General features: G+C 36.3%; 1 long non-coding RNA gene across 1 annotated transcript in view; it reads left to right on the top strand.

Moving 5' to 3' along the window:
* The first annotated feature begins 12,870 nt into the window (after positions 1-12,870).
* Positions 12,871-15,508, top strand: part of LOC136789771 (uncharacterized) — a 29,837-nt gene continuing 27,199 nt past the window's right edge. The window contains exons 1-2 of the long non-coding RNA XR_010828692.1: positions 12,871-14,838; positions 15,103-15,215. This is a non-coding gene — a long non-coding RNA (uncharacterized lncRNA). The remainder of the gene's footprint in view (positions 14,839-15,102; positions 15,216-15,508) is intronic.

Raw genomic sequence — 15,508 nt, 5'->3', positions numbered from 1 at the left:
GGTAAAAAACATTTATTTTTATCTACAGTCCAATAAAGTGTAGGTTCCCTGTATACAAACATCTTCCAAAATGGCTTCGTGTTTTGGGAGTACAATTATTTCAGTACCTTGACATTTTCATCTTTTCAGGTCTGTTACTCATCCCTGAGGCACTGGTGAACCAGCAATGAATTTATTATTTTTTCATGTAAGCATGCAGGTTTGTGTGCCAAATCCTAAAAGTCAATGAAAACGACTTTTGAAAGCGTTGTTATTTCTGGTGGACTATCTCACAAGATGTAAGACTTACTTTGTGAAGATAAATCATGTACAAATCAGTGTGTCTCATCTCCTGTTGTAGGGAACATACCCCTTTGCTTTGCTTTAAGTCTGATACTGCAAGGTCTTCTCCAAACTCAGAAATACAAATTTTACATGGAAGTATTTGAAATGCAGACAAAGTGTACAGTACCTTTTTATCAAGTGCTATTTCCACACTGCAATAGTGTGTAACTTACTAACGTGAATTCACATTTCTTCAAATTGTAGCAGAAAAAACTTGAGCCTCTGTCTGAAGTCCTTGCCTCATGCAGGGTCACTGTTTTGAAGCATGTCTGCATTTCTGGGTTGGAAGCAGGGCTCATGTAGGGTGAGGTTGGGATCAGATAATTAGTAAGCTGGGTGTTGCTTAGATGTCTGAGGAGATAAGAGTCAGGTAATGAAGAACGAGGGACTCTAGTCCTAGTTTATGAAAGTAAGTGGTATGCACCAGAAGAGTGTGGGAGCAAAGCAAGTCAGTGTGGAGCCAGAGGAAGGAAGAGAAAGGCATGAGGTATGAGAGGGCCATTGAACTAAGGTGACAGGAATAGGCTGTTTTGTTCCATTCATATTTCAGTGGCTTTATTATTTTTTTCTCCGCAATAAGTGGACAATGAGTTTTGGAAAAGCAAAACAGAGTATGGAAAATGATTTTAGTGTCGCTTCCTGTAGAAGTAAGATCAATGTTGAGTGAATGTGTGTTCACTGACCAATTACCCCTACACCTCCACAATAACTTTTGAATTCGGTGGCCGACTTCAAATGTGTCTTAAACAGACAGGCAAATTCCTACAAACTTTGAGAAAATAGATAGCAGGGTACAGTAGAAAGCTTCTGCAACTGTCCCCTGGAAGGTCTACAGATAAAGGAAAAGCTATATCATTAAACTGCACGCTATTAACCACCGAAGAATGGGGAAAGAAATAGTAAGCAATAAGCCAGCCAACCTTTATGAATGCTTGCTGTAGGAGAAGGCTTCAGTTGGAATTGCATTCTTAGGCCCCAGACTCCATCAACCATGAGAAACAAATCTTTAGGAGACCAAGCTTCATTTGTTCCAGTACCACTGAGTGATGTGATTTAATTGCAACATCACCTAAAGCAAGGCTATTCAGCCAATAGTCTGATAGTTATTGATGGTCAATAACATATAAAAAGGTAACTCAAAAAAACAAGTCAAAGACGGAAATTCATGTATACACATTGTCTCCCATACATGCAAGCCAAATGGAAGAGGAAAATAAAAATTAGGATAAATTTTGGATCTTTCTTTATATTTGTCTGTAAGAGAGAGCAATTGTGACTGCTTTGTAACAGTAAGTGCAAGATGGTCTTTGAGATCTGAGGTTGGTTTTATTTATTTATTTACTTACTTACTTACTTATTTCCACAAGTTAAGTGTTTCTTCAGTTAAAAGATTGAGAAACGTAGTGCTCTGGGGGCCACAGTAAAAGGGAATCAAGGTTCTGTTTACTATATGTCCTTTTTCCTTTGTCTAGCTATTTAGGTAGCGGAACTGAAAATTCTCAAGATTGTGTAAATTGTGTTCACCTATCGTGAGTGCATGGCCTAAGTGAACCAGTCAGACATTGGTTTTATCTGGAAGTTACTCATCTTTTCCTGATCCTTTTCTGAGCATTACCTTGAAAAACTAAGAAATCCAAATCTTCAACTGTTGTATTTTCTGAGACTATTTTTTCCTCTTAACATTATATGGGTTGTCGTAATGTTCATGGTTATTTAAGAACTGAGAACTCTATTTAAGAACTCTTCCTTTGATAGAGAACATGTCCATATTGCATTTCTATGCAAAACTCTTTCCATGACTTTCTTTACTTCTAAGGAAAAACAAAGATCGTGAACCTCAGCTTTTTCCTGACCTGTCTCTCTGACCTTTCTTGGATTCTTAACTGAAAACCTTTTTTCTCAAGCCCTAGTACTCCTTTTATCTCTGAAAACCATCACTTCTTTTCCTGAACTGGAGATAAGACTTAGGCCAAGATACACTACAGTAAATAAAATAGACTTACAGTTCCATGCTTGTGTTCTAAAAATATTAAAGTTTCCCCCCCCCCCCCCAAGTATTTGCAGTATTATACTGTTATGTTTCTGTATGTATAACTCCAATGTTTCAAGTAATTTAAGTTCACTTCATTATTAAGGCAATACACATCCATGATAGAACATAGTAATCTTGGTGAACAGTTTCTTCCATGACTATTTAAACTGTAACTAGGGATAGACTAGAGAATGTTTACCTTAGAAATTTCTATACTGCTTTAGGCTTTCTTATTATTCTCAGCTATAAGACATTGTCCCCAGTATGTAATTAAAGTTTCACTAGCAATTTGTGCATGTTGTATAGTTAAAATGAGATACAAAATTCATACTCACGTATACTTAATTTGATATTTAAAGTGTTTTAGGCACAAAGGGGAATAAGAATATTTATAAATTGTCATTTTTAAAACATTTCTCATGACTTATACAGGAGTGTTTTAACCAATTAAATATTAATATGGAACAACACACGCATGCTTACTGTAGAAATCAGAGTATGTTGCTCTTTAAAAGCATTTAAAATGAATTGTAGTGTTACTTTCACATTCTGCACATTCAGTTTACAATACAGAATTTTTAGCACAAATCTGACAGGTAGACAAGAGATCAGTTTGAAATAGAACCATTCTTCCACTTTTTTTGTCTTCTGCATTCACCTAGATGACATCAGTTGATTTGGAAAACCAGTTTGTTGTATGATTGCTAAAATATTGGCAGTGTCACAAGTAATTCAAATAATGTTAAGTAGTATTTCCTGCTGTAGTCTCAAGTATTTGCCATATAGTGGACGGAAGTAAGCTCCAAGTGAAAACACACTCATTTAGAAAATCTGTGTTTATCCATAGCAATTTCTCTGTCTGATGTAAGGCTTTGAAGAAAAGGCTTTGTTCAGAATTTTCAAGAGCATAGATTCCTATATGCAAAGGTATTTGTAAGATATATATGGGAGATAAACTCAAATAGATTTGTTTTGTTGTGTGTTTAAAGGGTGAGTCCTATCTTGCACATCTCTGTGTGTGAACTGTAGGCATCTCCTTTGGCTCTCTACCAAGCATTGAGTGAATTACAGAACTGACGTGAGATACTGTACCAAAAGACTGTTTTATGAACACAGCCTCAGGGATGTTCTTATTTTCAGAAAGTAGAACTACCCACCATCTGTCTTACGTTCATTGGGTGATAGGTAGCAGAAAAATGAATGAAAGGTTGAACTGAGAAAATTGAGGGAAGAAGGATCACAAGTAATAACAGAAATCTACAAGGTTGCTGACCATATATACTATTATTAGTAATAATTGATTTATTTTTTATTCCTATTTATTTCCTATTTTTTGCTGAAAATTCTGTCCAGCATTTCCTAAGGGAGAAACAACAACTAGTTTTGGCAATGAAAGATGTAACATGGCTGGTGCATTGTTCTTTTAAAGGTGTTTTTTTCCTCTCTAGAACTAAACGACAAAAACTACTTTGGTATTTATGAAGGACTGATTAACTAGAAGGAGTACTATTTACATGTAATTTGTTATAACAATGTTATACACCAAAAATCATTTTGGAACCCTGAAAACGTGACTCATTGTCAGCCTCTTTCCAAAAATTTACTAAGGAAAAAGTGATATTGACTAATGTAACTCTTTTAAGACATTTGATTATTGTACTTTTCTGCACAACATTCAAAAATGCTTTTCCAGCAATAACAGGTTTCCAGTAATGTTTCTTGATACTTACTGCCAGTAAAGCAATGGTTTATTTGAAAATGCTGCAATGTTCTAACGTGCTGTTTACCTATAATAATAAAAAAATGTCAATTAGCAAGGCCAGTGTCCCCAGTGATACAGATTTTACTATGAATAAAATTAAAAGCTACTTTTGGGGGGAGAGGGTTAACTTGTTTTTCTCAACTGTAAAAGCCTTGTATTCTCCCCTCTTTCCCAAGACGTATCACATTAACTTTGATAATGAACATGCAAGTCCAGCAGTATTCAGGGAAGTCAGACCAATTTTGTTGGTTTGTCTTCAGATACAAGATTAATTTCACATTTATTTTATGAAAGTTAACAAAACTGTAACTCAATGAACCAGAAAGGGTAAAATATTCATTTAGCAACAAAGTGAGAACTCTCATAATATTGGACGATACATTTTTTTTAGTAGTAACTCACCTTGAACTTGACGGATTTTAAATATTCAGGTAGGTTCAAGGCCAGCAACAGTTTAAAAGGGAAATAAATAAAGAAAGAAAGCAGAAAGAAGTGGAGATATTACTGCATAAGTATTCTCCCTTCTAAGACATAGATTTTCCAGACTTACTCTGAAATAGTTTGCTCGTAGTAGACTATTGCTTTGGCTTTCTGCAAAGCTGTGGCAATCTGGTCATGTTCAATTACATTAGCCTCTTGGTATTATTGAATCAGATTTCTTTCATAAAATACTATGCACAATAGTGGTCTACATGCCAGGATTTGCTGTCTCCGAGGTATTACTTTTTTTTTTTTTTCCATCATCTGTGCTAGCTGCATTACCAGTGGCCAAACAGCAAGCAGAAGACTTGGACAAGAACTAAAATGTGATAATTGCATCTTTACTCAATTTGGATCACTTTGTAATGGAGAAAAGAGGGCATTATATTTTGAAAAAAAAAAAAAGGCATGGAAATACAGTTTAAGTATAAAAGTTAAAAACTGTGTATATTTAAAAGGATTCACTGTAATTTTAATATGGTGAAATACCTGAAAATAGATAATTAATAACAAGACTGAGCTGTAACCAACTATTTTTTATGTTATAGTCAACATAACTAGGAATGCTAGATAGGCTCCAGTCAGAAGAATTGAGTAAAATGATCTTTATGAAGGAGTTTAATTCATTTTTTAATCATTAGTTAGAGGAACTGACTCTTTGTCCCAAGACTGTCAGTCAGTAAAATTTCTTCTATTCTTTGGCATTGCCAGTATTTCTGTTATTTAAGGACTGTTTCTTTCACTGCTGGCCTGAAAGGTCTATGCGAATTGAACATATTTTTCTACATGGTTTAATGCAAAAACTGCCATCTAAAATTCCAAAACATTTTTTTAATGTTTTTCTCTTATATTTATAAAACTTCCAAAATCACTGTTAATAGATTGTAAAGCAAGCATGAAATGGATCAGAGAAAGTTACTGTAATGGAAACATTTCCATTGAGTTCGGTCATTAGACTTCACCAGTAAACTGACTGGTTTTAACTTCTGTGGTGTACGTAATCCATAGTGTCATGAAATGTTGACCATTTTATGAAGACTTCTATAAGGAGTGCAGGGATAGTGTTTTTATTTTGCTTTTAATACTGAATTAGCTTATTCTGTGGTGGTTTTGTTGTTGTTTTCCTTCTGTGTTTTTGCCTGAAGACTTTTTCTAACTAATGTAGTTCCGTCTGTCAAGGCAGTATAATTCCTGAGCATCTAGCTTTCAAAACCCAGATGAGAGGTTAGGTTGGTTTAAATTCATCATCTTCACTATTCACATATACGTCGAAGTTTGCTTTTACCCAATACTCTCTTTGAGAGAGTAAGGGCATGAAATATGATAAATTTAATTTTTCATTGCTTTTGAATGGGAGTAAGACACATCCTGGAAACAGCTTATTAATTAATTTCATGTAGCTTGGAGCCTGGAAGAAAGCAGGAACAAGATATTGTATTAATTTGGCAAAAACTGTGTTTGTCATAATTGGTAATGATAACTCTTATCTCTATATAGGCCACTATGAACACCTGAATATAGGGAGAAGGTGAAAATCCTTTGCCATTGTTTTAAGAAGACAAAAAGTATTGCAGTTTTTGTTTCACAGCCTAAATTTCATCTTGACAAGAGTGTTTGTTTTTTTTTTCCACAGAACAAGTTTTTTCTTTCTGCTGAGTAATAGTCTGGCTGTTATCCAGTCTTCTTTCTGAGACAGGCTCCCTTCAGTGTTGAGCATTTTCTTACATTGAGACTGTAAGAGCCTGCCTGATTGTGGAGGGCAGGAGGGTAGCTATATCATGCACTTGAAGGTGTAAAAAGATACGCGACCATTAAAAATTGCTGTAACTTCCATTAAGTTGGTGGATTCAATCTGTAACAGGGAAACGAGATTATTTTCTGAAAATTTGGCGTTAGTTATGTTGAGATTCATAAGTTTCTGTGTTACAGATAGAGAAGTCATTGAGCTGAGTGTGAGCATCACTTTTCTTAGCCAAGGGGAAACTGCACCCAAACATATCTGCTTGTTTGTTAACATACACTAATACTAATCTTTTAAAACTTATCCTATTGCAGCTAGTATTAACTTTGTATATGTTAGGAGATACGTCCTGAAAAACTGCTTTCCCTCCCTCCACCCTCCCTTAGGTTCAGACACATTGCTTCAAATACGTACAATACTGTCTTCAAACAAAATTTCTATGAAGTTGGACGGTTCTGAGCTGGTATCAAAATACCATTAGATTATGTCATTATACTTTTTCAGGCTTATGGCGGTTTTTGATATTAATCTGTATACTTCTGAATTCTGATTTCATATAGACTGTTTTTCGTTCAGTGGAATTAGATCATTGTTGCCATTCTGGATGCTGTCTGATTTAGCCAGAATATGTCAACTATTTGCTCTTTCTGTGACTTCAGATACTGTCTGAATAATAATTAGACTTTGTTTTCCATCATCCTTGAGTAGGTGATAGAACTCTTTTGGGAGGCTTAAATTTCCAAAAGGTTTTATTTATTTTCCTTTCCACTTATATTGTGCCCTCTATAAGTGCACAAACTGAAATGTTTTGAGGGAGTTTTTAATAATCATCATTGTCACTAATGTGCCTGGTGCTGTGCCCAAAACTAATCTGAATTGGTGCACTTCAGAAGATGTGTACTAATTGGAAAGAGTCCAGAGCAAACCAACAGATTTTATCAGGCATCTAGAAAATGTGATCTACAAGGAAAGACTGAGTTTGTTTCGGTTGCTTAGCACAACAGCAGAGCAAACAGAGTCTTTTCAGGGTAGTTATTCTTTGATGATAATTTGATCAACTCTTGGTAGAGGGGAGGTAAGAGAACTGTGCATTATTGGTAAGATTATCTGGGGAAATAAATCTTTTAGAAAGAATCTTCTGATGGAAATGCCAGGCTAGGGCGTGAGAAATGTGTGCTCAGTATTTGTCTCTTCTGCCAAAGTGGCCTTGGGAAATCACTCTGGTCTTTGATCCGCTAGCATGAACGTGTTAATATTTTTCCACTCTGTTTTGTTTATAGGACTTAAACCAATTAGGACTTTGGCATTGAAAACAGAACTCTGGCATGCTTGAAGCTTTTGATTCTAAAGTTGCTCCAAGCAAATTTTGTTCAGCTCTTCAAAATGTCTGAATTCACCTGTTATTTGATTCCAGAGCTTTCCAGTTGTTTGCTGGTTTACTGTCTGCTCAGAATTGTCTCAGTCTGAACAAGTTAGTGACTAGGTCTTGCTTAAACTCGCTTAGGAGAAGGAACTGGTGCAACTCCAAGTCATTTCCTGTCATGCAGAGTCACTCTGTACATATGCAAGAAGTCCAGAGACCTAAAATCTGTTGGTTGCAGGGCCCATTTTCTTTTGGTTTCCAATGTCTTAGTTGTGCAAGTTCACGCCTTAAAATTATGCTGGTTAGAATGCTTCATTGAGCCTGGGTTGTTCAAGAGCCAGTCAAAAAAACTGTTTCAGCTCTTTTTCTGTTGAATATAGATAAAGAATTGGTTCTCGCAGCAGGGACCAAGCCCAAGATCTTCTCCCTGCAGAGGGCTTTAATTGATAAGTTAATGCAGTTGTTGGCATCCATATGTAGGAGCAGCCTCTAGATTCTGATTAGATATAGGTACCTTTTCCAGCACTGGATTGCTCACTTATGCTTCTGCGAAGTATAGATATGCCCTATGCTTAGCATTTGCTGTTAATCAGCAATATGTCTCTTTGCTTAGTGTGCAGGATCCATTTTGAGTTGCTTAAGCAGTCCAGACAGTGCATGGGAAGAAACAAATCTTAATGTTAGGACACCCTGTGAGGTAGCCATGTACCTGGCAGACTTTCAGTATTTAGTCCTTTGACTGTGTACTCTGCTGGTGGGTGAGGGGCCTCAATATCTTGATTAAGAGCTATAGATACTGTATTTCAAATTAAAACATACCTACATATCTTACCTATTTTGTAAGTAAAATCAGGGAGTAGAACATGTGAGAGCTCCCACATTTTAATTGCTATCGCTTCATTAGAATACAAGTGAATATTGTTTTGTAAACGTGTTTTGTCTGTAGCATTTCAGAGGCTTATTACTGGTATGGAACTATGCTGTTGCTCTTATTCCCCAAAAGGACGAAGCCTAAGAAGAAGAAAAAATAATTTAAATCTATTAGAAGGCAGAGAGGTAGGTCAACTTTGTCTTCTGTCAGCATCTCAAATAGTACATTCCCCATATTGTGCAGCTCAACATTTAAACAAAAGCAGCAGCTGACTAAAACTGAACCTAACCATGTCTGAGGTAATGCTGGTTATGGGTATACCTGCATGGCTTTGGGCAACCTGGTCTAGGGGAAGGTGTCCCTGTCCATGGCAGGGGGGTGGAACTGGATGATCTTCAAGGTCCCTTCCAACCCAAACCATTCTATGACTCCTGTATCTCTTCAGTTGTTGTCTCTACTTCAAAATCCTTCTCCCACTTCCCCAGTGTGCATAGCCATAGTTGCAAATAACCTCTTCAGCATTAGAGGTCTTGTTTAAAACTGTTGTGAGATACTAAACCATATCTGTTTATTTCACACCCAGAAATGAGACTCTCCCTATTGTTCTGAACTGCCATTTACAAAATTTGTCTGTTATTTCTCACAAAATGGGAATTCACTGACTGTGCTGCTGCCAAGAAACCATAGAAACACCAGAACAGCTTAGTTTGCTTAGTGAGCTGTACTGTTTCAGTCTCCTGTAGGGGCAAGTCGTCTCTGATGCCGTTCATTGGGTGATATTTAAGAACAGTATGGACCTTCCCATAGCAGTGATTTTCCTTTGGAGCTGGAAGTCCCAGATATCTATAAAGAGGCTTCTGAGATTAATCAATCCTCTATACAGTTACTAAAGTACAATAGCAGGCATTTTTTCTGTTTGTTTCTTGAGATCATCAAAGCAGTATATGGACTACTCAGTTTAATTCCAGTCAATAATGCCCATTAGTAAACCACTCTTCCCACCTGCAGTTGGCTTTGGGTTTGATTCCTATTCATTAATACTCACAGGAAAGAACTTTCTAGTTTCTTCATTTCCTGTTTATTATCCTGCTAGGTCTCAAATCCAGTTTCAGGTTGCAGAGTTCACAGTACTCTGAGTTCTTGAGTGAGTAGTTGTAATCTGTTTCAGTGACTTAACTTTTTGTCTTCAGAGTTAGTTCCAAGGAACCTGAAGGTTCCACATCAAGGACAAGACTGGACAGCTAGACGGAATGTTTGTTCAAGGTCTGGCCCACACCTCTTGAAGACTTTTGCAATGAAATACTTGATTTGCTGAGAGACGCTTAGATAAAATAGCATTTAATGCACATGTGGTTAGAATGAGTAGGTCTGACTGGAAAGGCAGACATTTTGATCAATGAGTTAACACTTTTTGGGAAGAGTTTGTTTAAATACAAAACTTGACTTAAGCTTTGGTAAAGATAAGGTCCTGAGAGATTAAGATAAACTAGAAACTGCTACTTACTTGTGATTCAATAGCAAGGACTGATCTAAAAAACATGGGAGCAAAAAGCTGCGCTGATGGGATTACTTATAGACTGATAGCCACTGTTTCATGGTGGAGGCTGTAAACTGTTACATCTCTTTTTAAGAAAAAAGTTAAAGCTCACACCTTTAAATGCATTACAATGATAGAAATAGAGCCTTGATACATAAGTGATGACGTGATTCTATGCAGTCACATTTACTAGCATACTTTACTAGCAGTGGCTTTCACTGTTTGTTTTCCACATGCTTGTGTTGATCAAAACGAGGAGGGTTCATGTGGTTGGCTCCCGATATACTAAATTGAATAGATTTGTTTAATTAGTCAGACATTCAAACCTCTGAACCTCAGAAGTGCTCTAATGATAGATCATGAGGACCAGAGAGGGGAGTTAGTGATAACAATGTCAGCAGAACTTCTTCATTATTGCCTCTTGCCAACCAGGAGTGCTAGAGAAATGTGCTCAAATAAATAGATATTACCAGCCATCAACACTAATACACGTAAGGTTTCTAAGAAAAATGTTATCTGCTGCTCAGTACTTTGTGACCTGTGCTGGGCACAGTGACCATGCTGGTTAACCACCTAGCACAACAGTTCTTCTCAGCATCCTGGCTGCTGCAGCCTGCTGGACAGCAGTCTAACATGCTGGGCAGCTCTAAGAACAGCTTCAGGTTTTTCTTATATATATATATATGTATATATATATATATATATTTGTATACAACTCACAGGCCCACAGCTTCTGTGGGCCTGCGAGTTGTATACAAAAAAATATATATATAAGAAAATATAGAACCCCAGAGGTTCTAACCCTGCTCTCACTGAATTCAAAAGGAATACTGCTTTTGTTTGTTTGTTTTTCCTTAAGTGGACTAGTGAGTAAGACTAGTGTACTATGACCTACCGTAGCTTTTACTGTACTTTTATATACTTTGTTAAATCATTTGTTAATTTTCTGAGCAAGATGATTTTATAACATGCTGAGTAATTTGGAATTTGTGGTTTTCATACATTTACAAAAGTCATAATATTTGCTATAAATAAACTTCATCTGTTTTATTTTGTCTCTATTGGTTTCTACACATTTGTAACGGTGTCGGTACTCCCTCTCTGTGTAGCAGATGATAGATAAAAACACTTCAGTTTTGTAACAGTTATGATGGCTCGATCTTATCTTCTGCTACAAGATATATATATTTAATTAGCTATTTCTGTCAAAACTTCTTTATAATCTGCTGGGGGGGGAGGGTAGCTTATTTAAAGATTAATTTCTGCTTATGAGTTTTTAGAATTACTTTACCAAGGACAGAGATTATGTGACCTCCTCATCTTTGCTTCTTGGTTTGTCCAGAGAAGAGACAGCGTTGGTCCCCAGGCTGCGCATACTCAAGCTTTTTGTTTGTTTGTTTGTTTGTTTGTTTGCTGTTGTTGTTTATTTGTTTTTGTGTGTGTATGTTTGTTTTGTGTTTTTTTTTGGTTGGTTGGATTTTTGGTTACTGCAGTCAGAGGTTGTAAACAACACTCATGTAGGTCTCAGCCAAACTTCACTAAAGTGTTGCTATAGTTATAAACAATTCTGATGAGTTTAGATCTGGTCTTTAATTATTTGAGTGCTGTCATTTGCCTTTTGCGCTGAACAATATGAAGAGAATGCAGTACTTGTCCCAAATCCCCTCCTCCACACTGATTTAAATCAGTGTAGCTGAAAATGCAAATACTTTGCTTTATTTGACTTTAATGGATTTTATTAAAAATCTTTCAAACATTCTAATTGTCAAATGTTTCTCTCACTGAGTGTCATCAATATGAAATCCTTTTGTGGGTTCTTTGAGAGGTTTGTCTTGCTATTTCTTGAATTCCATGACTTGTTTTTCTCATTTGTCATTCAGGAGATATCCCAATATATTGAATAATTTATTTTGTGTTTGAGAACAGTTTCTGTATCTTATACACTATTTTGACTGTTTTATAGATGTTATTGCCATTTTTTTTCTGAGATTTATATTACACCATTTTCCCACTCTCTTTAGTAAAGTACTCCAGTTGTCCAGTGCATCATGGGTCTTTGTCTCATCTCTTGTTTAAACCATTACAGTAATCTTCATGCTAACAACTTCATAATTCTGATGCAAATATAATGATGGCTAACCATCCCTCCATTCACATACTTTGGATCTGCTGTTTTGATCTTAAGTAGAATTGTTGAAAAGTTAAATATACTGCGTTACTTAGGCGTAATTATTAAAAACAGGAAGCATCATATTGTCATGTATGAAAGAAAATGAAGTTGCACAATATTAGGTTTAATATACATAAATGTTCAGAATAGGCCAAGTATGGTATTGGATTGAGTATGAGAATGAGTATTGGATTGAAGTATGGTATTGAACCCCTACCTCGCTGTAGCGAGGTAGGGGTTGGTCTATTCTCCCACATGCCTGGTGACAGGACGAGGGGGAATGGGCTAAAGTTGCACCAGGGGAGGTTTAGGTTGGATATTAGGAAGAACTTCTTTACTGAAAGGGTTGTTAGGCATTGGAATGGGCTGCCCAGGGAGGTGGTTGAGTCACCATCCCTGGAGGTCTTTAAGAGATGTTTAGATGTTGAGCTTAGTGATATGGTTTAGTGGAGGACTTGTTAGTGTTAGGTCAGAGGTTGGACTAGATGATCTTGGAGGTCTCTTCCAACCTAGACGATTCTGTGATTCTGTGATTCTGTGATTGTTTTGAATTTTACCTTAAAGTTATGCTGGAACTGATAGAACCAGAATAAGAGAGTCTCTATGACTGTCAACTGATTGTAGGTTCAGATCTAGTCTTAAGATCACATTCTGCTCTCGTTCATTCTATAAGTGAACAATCTTCTTTTTCTGGCATGGACACAAATTATCATTTGTGCTGGAAGGAGGGATTGTTCGTGGGCAGTGCTTGAAACACTGCAGCCCTGTCCATCCACAGTTCAGTGCTGCTGAGCTGTTTGTGAGCACTTCAAGCCTGGGCTACAGCAAATGAAGAGAACGAAAGATTCACAGCTATCAGAGCTCAGCAGAAGTTCGAGCCTGGTCCTGTTCTTCATCTCAGTTTGAAGACATAGGCAAAGGGGCATAGTTATGATAATCATACGGAACAAACTTGCCCATATAAGTTTAGTCATTTAAGCGTGGGAACACAAGTTCCTGTTGAGAAATGCAAAGAAGAACAAGAAAAGTAGCTCATTGTCTCATATTCCCCTATTCCACAAAGTGATAGATCATTAGTAAGTTAACGATGCTTGTAGTAGTGATTCTGTGATTTGGACTTCCGCCATAGATATTGTTGGAGATTGCATATTATAATATTTTTCTTTGTGTGTAGATGTATATAGACTAGCTTGAAGGCTAATTTGTTAACAAGAGAGTAATTTAAATTATACTATTTGTAGAAAAAAACTAGGTGTTTGAGGACTTGTAACTCTGAAGTCACAATTTCCTTCTTAGTTTGTCGACTCTGTTGCTTATTCTTAAATGAAATACAACCGATGCCTGTTACTTCCTGTGCTTACTTAGCAAATATCCAGAAAGTTGGTTTTAAAAAATAAAAATAAAAAACACTCATACTGTTTTTTCCATAGTTTAAAGACCAGTTCTGCTGACAACATAATTGTGTAAGCTGCAACTCCTACTCATTTCTTTCTGAGCTAACAGTGTCCACGGACTGTAGCAATAGCAGCTGCATATCTTCCCTGGCACAGAATGATTTAGGGTGGAGAGCAGATTCTTTCCCCTTCAAATCACTTCAGAAAATTCTTGGCAGAAAGCCATCTGATTTGTTTTGTTCAAGTAGGGAGGTTTGATCTATCAGTACAGAAAAAGTATTCTTATAAATACTGCACTGAAATGCAAGAATTCAGTTTCTGTGTCCTAGATCAGTTGATTTTGTTCTTCTGCTCATAACTTTTTTTTTTTCTTATGCAATTACTAAACTATGTGGAAAATGCAAATTTGAGACAATGCAGCCCTCTTGCTTTCTTTTCTGCAGTTTATGATATAGTTTGCAATATAGGTGTGAACTGGAAAATGTTGGTCAAAGATTAGCATGGGAAATACAAATTAAGAAATACACGTTCCAGATGCACATTCTAAAATGAAATTGCAGTTGCAATGCAGACATCTTACAGGTCAGGGTGTTTTGTTTTGTTTTGTTTTGTTTTGCCTCTGGATTACTAGGTTTACAAAATAAAGAAGCCTAAATATAGAAATAAGATTTTATTATTTTCTTTTACAATTTTTTCTTTTTAGTCGATCCTCCTAAATGCCTACTAAATTATTTCTAAATGAAAGTATTTTTAAAGTAATTATTTAAAGTTCTCAGTGATTCATGATAAAGCAAAATATTGAAAATCTTCCAAGTTCTTTATTAAATCTGTATGGGATGTCCTGGGATATAACCCATTGGTTACATTTACAGTTTAAGAAGTATGGTTTTAGCTATAAAAAGGGTGAAGTTTTCTGGTTTTTGTGTATGTGTATATGTCTGCATGTATGTGTTACAAGGAGAGATATATATACAAGAGAAAAACCATGTTGCATGAATGTCTTCCATAATTCTAAGGTGTTGACATGATACATATATATATGTGTATATATATATATATATATTCTGTTTACTCAGCAGGAAATGGATTTTATTACATACTCAGCTGAAGATTGAGATTTTCTGTGATGCAGCCTGAAGCTAAGAAATCATGCAGAAAATCAAGGTATAGCCTGTTTGAAATACAAGAGGGCAAATTTCTTGGATGGATTATGAAGGCAGAATGTTGATGTGGCTTTCAAAATCCTTTCTTTTTCCTCAGCAGAATTAATCTTGTCCTGCTACAATCTGGCTTCAACTGTCTGCTCTATTTTTAGTTACTGATCTTAGCCAGGTCTTAAATAGCTCAGAGCTGGTGTTGTTTGTGCCTGATGTAAAACTGATACAGACTTGGCTGGTATTTTCATTCATGTTTCATAATCTTCCCTAGCGCATACACGAAGACGGTATCTTTGGTGTGGCTGGAGGAGGTAACTATATTGCTGTGAAGTGGATCAGACACCTGCTGGACACTTATGGTGCACCTCAAGTGACCATAAAGAAGTAAGTGAAGACATGTTCATGACATCTCAGTTACTTATTTACACTTCACTCCAGAGACATCTCACAGTTACGAAGGTTCAGGAAGCTCTCTCTTGAGATTCCTTGAGGGGAATCTCATAGTAACCCTAAAGTTTATCCCTGTTTGTGTTGTAAGTCCTTCATAGAATCTTGTATGCCATGAAGAAGATTATAAGTGTAAGACAGAAGTAGTGTTTGTGAGAAAACTGCTGATTCAAAGTTAAGCATTAAAGAGCTTTACAAACATCTTTGGTATAGAACTTACTTCCACAAGA

Source organism: Anser cygnoides, chromosome 2 (genome assembly GCF_040182565.1).
Source record: "Anser cygnoides isolate HZ-2024a breed goose chromosome 2, Taihu_goose_T2T_genome, whole genome shotgun sequence".
Classification (NCBI taxonomy): domain Eukaryota; kingdom Metazoa; phylum Chordata; class Aves; order Anseriformes; family Anatidae; genus Anser; species Anser cygnoides.
Note: the sequence above shows the minus strand (reverse complement) of the source record. Positions and strands in the feature narration are given on the sequence as shown.